Here is an 8954-nt window from a genome sequence, read left to right as displayed (position 1 = left end):
AGCAGGCTTCCCGCGGAGCAGGGAGCCCGATGTGGGGCTCGATCCCAGGACCCCAGGATCACGACCTGAGCTGAAGGCAGATGCTTAACAACTGAGCCACCCAGGAGCCCCAAGAAATGGACTCTTAACTTAGAGAACAGACTGATGGTTACCAGAGGGGAGGTGGGTGGGGGGGATGTGTAAAATAGGTGATGGAGATTCAGGAGTGTACTTGCTGAGATAAGCACCAGGTGTTGTATGGAAGTGTTGAATCACTATATTGTAAACCTGAAACTAATATTACACTGTATGTTAACCGGAATTTAAATAAAAACTTTAAAAAAAGGTAAATATGACAAACTTATTCTGGATTTCTTGTGAAAACTGTATTTTATAGTAACCAAATAGTTGATGAAGAATGTTTCTTTATAGAAGTCCAGCTAATGAATTCAGAAATAATGTTAGAATTTAAAAAGTCATCATTTACATACCCCAAAGAAATAAGGCATCAATGATGATTATACTAAAACCATTAATGAAAAGGTAAATGGGGAAGTATGTAAAAAGACAGATTAGCTTAGTATCGATTTACTTCAGATGTTCCCAAACTGGGGTGCTTGGGTGGCTCAGTCGTTAAGCGTCTGCCTTCGGCTCAGGTAGTGATCTTGGGGTCTTGGGATCAAGCTCCACATCGGGCTCCCTGCTCAGCGGGAAGCCTGCTTTTCCCTCTCCCACTCCCCCTGCTTGTGTTCCCTCTCTCGCTGTGTCTCTCTCTGTCAAATAAATAAATAAAATCTTTAAAAAAAAAAAAAAAAAAGGAAGTTCCCAAACTTTATCACATACTGTCATCACCTGGGGAATTTTAAAAACTACTGATGCCTGACACCTACCCAGCCTGGAAATTCAGATTTAATTGGTAAGTCTTGCACTGGGGTCTCAGATATTTTCACAACTCCTACAATCAGTACTAAATTCATTAAAATTGGAACAACCTAGTATTATATGACTGCTGATAAGATGAAACAGAAAATACACAGCATTGACATAATACATAGCATTGCCACCTATGCATAAAAAAAGACATTGCAAGATATGTACTATCTTTATATCACTGCCCATATAATATTCCACCATTCTAAGTAAGCTTCATTAAATATCACAAACCTAAAAAAGCTATTTAAAAGTAATGTTCATTATAAGCTAAGAATATTTTTCTTTTCTATTCACTGATTTCATTCAAATTTTAAGTGGACACCAAATTTATAATTCAATAAAACTAAATCTAATCTCATTCTGTGTTGCTCACATCTAAAATTTTCTTGTAATACAATTGTTTCTGATATATTTAAATTGCTCTACCTGAATAACATTTTTGATTGATAAAGTCCATATTTTCTTTTATAAGAAACTATTTCTCTACATACACCTATTCCTCTCAAACCAGATATTATTTTAGCTTCAACTGTACTTAAAAACTATCTGCATCAAAAAAATCACTTTGAACTTAAAGGCAAATTTATAATTTTGTATCTATAAAGTAATTCCTATATAAGCTTTTTTATTAAGAATATCTTATTCATCATTTAATCATTATCTGTTGAGATTTGATCTTTCTAAATAAAATATTATGTAATGAAATGTTCACTTATGTTGCTCTTTCATTACTGGTTGTTTCCTGACTTTGAAAATAAACTTGTTATTTATATTGGATAAGTTGTATATTGGTAAGGAAATAGTTGCTATGCTGCCTTGGCTTTTTAAATACATTTAACTTGCTTTAGCTTTTATTAATATTAATGGCTAAATAAAATATCTTTGGCAAAATGTTCACACATGGAGGGATAATTTCATATGAATATTTGGGAGGGAACACAAAAGAAATAATTTGGGAGAATTGGTCAGGGTGTGGGCTGGGAAAGATACATTTCTAATTGTCTAGTATGGGTTATTTTCATTAATTTTACCAATAACTGAGTGGACCCTTTTAATCAATATCATTCAGGAGTATTTCTTTGAGTACTTCCTCCCTTACATTGTCTCTGGACTTTTTAAATTTCTTGATTTATCCTCCATTACTTCCAAATTTTCTCAGATATCTTGCATGTCTTTGTCTGATTTATGTCTGGGAGGATTACTAGATTTTATCTTGTATATCACTAGCTTAATTCATTTTACTATATAATTAACTATTATTTATTCTTATTTTAATTTCAATCATATAGATATAATATGAATATAGATTAATATATATACATAGATTATATGTATACATATATAAATATAAAATATACTTATACATATAAATATGAATAAAATATATATGTATATATATATAATGCTTATAATCACTTGACACTGTGGCCAGCTCATAGCTATCCCTCAATTAATGTTCAGTATTATTTTAATTATCAGTCTAATGTTACACTAATAAAAAAATGAAACAATTTTTTTTCCTTTTCCTTGAATTATTTTGTTTTCCAGGTTAATTTCTTTATTTTGGTCCCTTTCAATTAGATTTTTCTTTTCTTTATTTGATGATCTGTGGCAGTTGTTCATATTTTAAAATGAAGGACTAGGTTAATTATCTAAGTAGCTTGTGTGGTTTTCCTCTGTCTTGATTTATGTAAATTTCTCCAATAGAGTAGTTTTTAATAGAGTGCTGCTGAGGGCTCTACAGCGGACTCACTGCCAGTCAGGATTCAGTGTGGTGTATGTGAGTATGTAGCAAGCAAAAGGGCCAGGGTCTCCACCTTTACCAAAACAGGAAGGGGTTTGCACTTGGCATTTTAGGGTTTTAACTTCACTCTCTGATAAGGCTGTCTTTGCTTTTAGACAGCCTTATGTGTGATAGTCTAGATTCTAAAGCTAATTAGTTCAAGGTCTGTTTTGAAGATTCCTTAGTCTGTGACCCCCCATATTTGAGTAATTACCTTGGAAGATGCTTCATTTTGCTCCCAGAGCAGTCTTGGCTTGTAGGCTAAGGGCAAAATCCCCCGGGCCCCCTTGGTTCAGCAATTTGGAATGAAGTTCCCTTTCTAAACTCTGATGATTAACCTAAAGTCTACTCAAAGATTTGAATTTATTGACTCCCAGATTGAAGTTTCTTAAGGGCTCTGTTGCTCTTAGGTTAGATTTTGAGCTGCAGTATTCCTTCTTCCATTTCTCCTGTTATTCAATTCCATTTATTTTACATCTTCCCACATTTTCTCATAATTTCTGTATTGCTTAGGGTTCCCTTTTCTATTTTCTAATTATAGTTCCTTTCATTTGTGTGTGTGTGTTTATATATATAGCGACTATATATAATTATATGTACATTATATACATCACAAAATTATCCTTTGGGTGGATGGAGTATGCTGAATTTGACATTAAGAATCAAAAGTCATAACTAAAAATATATAATAGAGAAATTAACATCCATGAAATCCTCTGTTTCTTTACCTTTCTTATGTTTTGTTAGCTCCCTTGCCATATTTTCATTGCTTTCTGTTTTTATTATGTTATGTTAATCACCATACACCACATCATTAGTTTTTGATGTAGTGTTCCATGATTCATTGTTTGTGTGCTCCATGTGCTCCATGCAGTACATACCCTCTTTAATACCCATCACCAGGCTAACCCATCCCCCCCACCTCCCTCCCCTCTAGAACCTTCAGTTTGTTTCTCAGAGTCCATAGTCTCTCATGGTTCGCCTCCCCCTCCGATTTCCCCCCCTTCATTTTTCCCTTCCTGCTATCTTCTTCTTCTTCTTTTTTTTTTTTTTTTAACATATAATGTATTATTTGTTTCAGAGGTACAGGTCTGTGATTCATCAGTCTTACACAATTCACAGCACTCACCATAACACATACCCTCCCCAATGTCTATCACCCAGCCACCCCATCCCTCCCACCCCCCACCACTCCAGCAACCCTCAGTCTGTTTCCTGAGATTAAGAATTCCTCATACTAAAATACTCATGAAAGAAATTGAGGAAGACACAAAGAAATGGAAAAACATTCCATGCTCATGGATTGGAAGAACAAATATTGTGACGATGTCAATACTACCTAGAGCAATCTACACATTCAATGCAATCCCTATCAAAATACCATCCACTTTTTTCAAAGAAATGGAACAAATAATCCTATAATTTGTATGGAACCAGAAGAGACCCCGAATAGCCGGAGGAATGTTGAAAAAGAAAAGCAAAGCTGGTGGCATCACAATTCAGGACTTCAAGCTCTATTACAAAGCTGTCATCATCAAGACAGTATGGGACTGGCACAAAAACAGACACATAGATCAATGGAACAGAATAGAGACCCAGAAATGGACCCTCAACTCTATGGTCAACTAATTTGACAAAACAGGAAAGAATGTCCAATGGAAAACACAGTCTTTTCAACAAATGGTGTTGGGAAAATTGGACAGCCACATGCAGAAGAATGAAACTGGACCATTTCCTTACACCACACACAAAAATAGACTCAAAATGGTTGAAAGACCTAAATGTGAGACAAGAGTCCATCAAAATCCTAAAGGAGAACACAGGTAGCAACCTCTTCGCCCTCGGCTGCAGCAACTTTTTCCTAGAAACATTGCCAAAGGCAAGGGAAGCAAAGGCAAAAATGAACTATTGGGGGAGACGAACCATGAGAGACTATGGACTCTGAAAAACAAACCGAAGGTTCTGGAGGGAAGGGGGGTGGGGGGATGGGTTAGCCTGGTGATGGGTATTAAAGAGGGCACATTCTGCATGGAGCACTGGGTGTTATACGCAAACAATGAATCATGGAACACTACATCAAAAACTAATGATGTAATGTATGGTGATTAACATAACATAATAATAATAAAAAAATAAGAAAGCAAAAAAAAAATGAACTATTGGGACTTCATCAAGATTAGAAGCTTTTCATTGCTTTATTTAAGCCCTCTACTCAAGCCTATTCTCTTCAACTTCTATGGTCTCTCTTGTTTTTCTTTAAGAAAATGAAATGCAGAATCACAAACAACTCAGCTTCACTCCCATTTCACAGGTCAATTTATCTACATTGCCCTAATGTAATATTTCTTTCTAGCCTCAGAACTTGAGGGGCCTTCCCCATGGAGGCCAATTTATATTTCTAAACTCTTGATTCTACTTTCTTTCATCTCAGGGAACATGAACCATTGCTCATCTGTTCTCTTCTCTATTAGCTCCATTGTTAAGTTCCTCCTATTTTGAATAACTTGTTTCTACTTTTTACTTCTAAGTACTGTTCTCTCTCTCTCCCTTTCTCTCATTTTCTCTCCCTTTTTAGATAAATCCTTTTGAGAGAGATTCAGCAATCATCCTTTCTGTTCACATTCAAACCATCTTCACAAAGGAACTTTAGCCAATGACTTTCATGATGTCAAATTGAATGGCTGAACTCTTGTTCCTTAGCTTTTTGACAATCTTTCTTCTGATTCTTTTTATATATTTTTTTTATGTTTTTAAATCATATTTTCCCATTCTTCATTGTGGTGTGGTTTTACTAGGACTTCTTAAATAGTAGCCTGTCTTTCTTTTTCTTCTACTTTGGTCCATCTTACTTATACTCAAGATTTAAACTAACAAGCCTATGCTAATTTTTATGCCAGATATTTACTTCTTGACCAGATTTCTATTGTGACCTTTAGTAATATATATATACACATAGACATATAGTATACTATACCTATAATATAGTGTATATATATATGTTTATATATATATATATATATATATATATATATATATATAAACTAATGAATATATAAACTAAATGAATAACCAATCGGATGTCTCACTTTTTTATTATTATTATGTTATGTTAATCACCATACATTACATCATTAGTTTTTGATGTAGTGTTCCATGATTCATTGTTTGCGTATAACACCCAGTGCTCCATGCAGAATGTGCCCTCTTTAATACCCATCACCAGGCTAACCCATCCTCCCACCCCCTTCCCCTCTAGAACCCTCGGTTTGTTTTTCAGAGTCCGTCGTCTCTCATGGTTCATCTCTCCCTCCGATTCCCCCCCTTCATTCTTCCCCTCCTGCTATCTTCTTCTTCCTCATCTTTTTTTTTTTAACTTATAATGTATTATTTGTTTCAGAGGTGCAGATCTGTGATTCAACAGTCTTGCACAATTCACAGCGCTCACCATAGCACATACCCTCCCCAGTGTCTATCACCCAGCCACCCCATCCCTCCCACCCCCCACCACTTCAGCAACCCTCAGTTTGTTTCCTGAGATTAAGAATTCCTCATATCGGTGAGGTCATATGGATATCTCACTTTTAACCCCCAAACTCAAATCATCATTCACTGCTTTCCCCTCCCTCTCAATCATATGTTCCAGTATTCTTGCATTTCCCATCTCACTTAATGGCACCTCCATCTGTATAACACCCAAGATAGGGACTTAGGGAGTCACTCAGGCTACACCTCACTCTTACAAGCCACATCTAATGAAGTATCAAGTCTTACTCTTTTCATCATTTGCATATGATAAAAAAGCTGTCTCCTTTTGTTCCACTTGTATTTCTGTTGGTTTAGCTTGGATCCTTATTATTTATCACCTGAATAACTGCAAAAGAGTCCTATGTGATTTGTGCATTGGATTGTACTCCTCAAAATTTTGCAACACACTCAAATCAATGAATCTAAAACAAATCTAATTATATTGACCCTTTTAAAAATCATCACTTAAAGTCATCGTGGTTTGCTATGCATCACTTTTGCCCTTCCTCACATTTCTCTCATTATTTGTACTGACTCTCTCTTACACACACACACACACACACACAAAGTGCATGACTGCATTTCATACTTCTATGTCTTTGTTCATTTGTTTCCTCTCCTTGGGGGGGACTTCCTTTCATTTCTAGTTTGGTTAGAACATATAATGAATGCACTTACACTCATCCCTGTATTACTTTCTCAGCAGGGAGTTTTCTAATTTTTTAAAAGACTTAAATATATTTTTTCAATACAGATTTTTCTTATGTAAATTACCATAATTTATTTAAATTTTACTTCTTCATTTCTTCATGAAACTGTAATTCCCTTCAGGTAAGGATGATATTTTATTCATCTTTCTTCCCTTAAATGCCTAGTTCAGCAGTGAGGTAGGTAATGAGCCTTTAATAAGGGTTTACATTATGAACTGAATATGAACAAAACAAAAATATGTGTTATATACTGCCTAGGTAAAAATACATAATTGAAGTATTCAGGCTTAGATGAAAAATGTTTATATTTGTTAATTAATCTTTCTTTGATTATAGATATTTTAATGATAATAAAGTTGACCCTTGAACACATGAGTTTGAGCTGCACAAGGTCCATTTATACACAGATTTTTTTCAATAAGTATTTTGGAAAATTTTTTGGAGATATGCAATGATTTGAAAAAATTTGCAAAGGAACCATGGTTGCCTAGAAACATCAAAACCCCCCCCCAAAAAAGAAGAAAATTAGGTATGTCATGAATGCATAAAATATGTACAGATATTAGTCTATTTTATCTTTTACTGCCATAAAATATACAGAAATCTGTTATGGAAAGTTAAAATTTATGAAATCTTACACACACAAACAGAGTGTACATGGTACCATTTGCCATCCAGACAAATAGAAATAAACATAAAGATGAAGTATTAAATTGTATTAAAATGATTACAGAATTAATATACTGTACTACTGCAATAATTTTGTAGCCACCTCCTGTTGCTATTGCAGTGAGCTCAAGTGTTACAAGTGTCCACTTAGAGTGCCATATGATGTTAATTATCTCCATGTGAGCAGTTCATCTTTCCAGTAAGTTGTATATCATATAAAAAGTGATCTCTTGTGGTTCTTGTGCAGTTTTTCATTGTGTTTAGTGCAATACAATAAACCTTGAATAACACCATGGGACTCATATGAAGGGCCACTAGTGATGCTGAATGTGCTCCCAAGAAGCAGAGAAAAGTCATGACATTACAAGAAAAAGTTTAATTGCTTGTTATGTATCATAGATGGAGGTCTGCAGCTGTGGTTGCCCATCATTTCAAGACAAATTCATGAAGGTGTCACTGCAGCTATGCCAGCTGGCAAAAATCCTTGCATTTTTTTGCAAAATTGTCATTATATGACTATATGACTATGATTACATTTATAGTCATTATATGACATTTAAAGCTAAAGGAAGGTGAAGGATATAAAACTGGAGAATTTTATGCCAGTAAAGTTTGGTTTGGTAACTTTAGGAAGAGGTTTGGCTTAAAAAATGTCAATTTAACAAGAGAAGCATCTACTCCTGACCAAGAGGCAGCAGACGAGTTCCCAGATGCCATTAAGAAAATTAATGAAGAAAAAAAAAAAGAAAATAATTGAGGAGAAAAAATATTTGCTTGAAAAGATATTTGCCTGTTGATGCAGATGAAAGTGTCCTAATTTTGTAAAAAAAAAAAAAAAAGCCATAAAGTAAGTACATTTATTAGTAATGAAGAGAATCCTGAGCACCAGAATTTAAGGCAAAAAGGGATAAGCTAACTCTATTGTTTTATGCAAATGCAATTGGGTTTATGATCCATTCCCTTATCTGTAAAGCTGCTAACCCCTGAGCTTTGCAGGGAAAAGATAAACATCAGCTGTCATTCTTTTGGTTGCACAACAAGAAGGCCTGGGCAATGAGAACACTTTCTCCAGATTGGTTCCATTGATGTTTTGTCACTGAAGTCAGGAAGTTCCTTGCCAGTAAGGGATTGCCTTTTAAAGTTCTTTTGATATTGGACAATTCCCCTAGCCACCAAGAACCCCATGAGTTCAACACCAAAGGTGTTGAAATGGTCTACTTGCCCTCAAACACAATGACTCTAATTTAGCCTCTACATCAGGGGGTAATAAGGACATTTAAAACTCATTATACACAATACCCTATGGAAAAAAAATTGTCAACACTTTGGAAGAGAACCCTGATAGAACATCATGC

The sequence above is a fragment of the Halichoerus grypus genome, chromosome 12 (genome assembly GCF_964656455.1).
Source record: "Halichoerus grypus chromosome 12, mHalGry1.hap1.1, whole genome shotgun sequence".
Lineage (NCBI taxonomy): Eukaryota > Metazoa > Chordata > Mammalia > Carnivora > Phocidae > Halichoerus > Halichoerus grypus.
Note: the sequence above shows the minus strand (reverse complement) of the source record.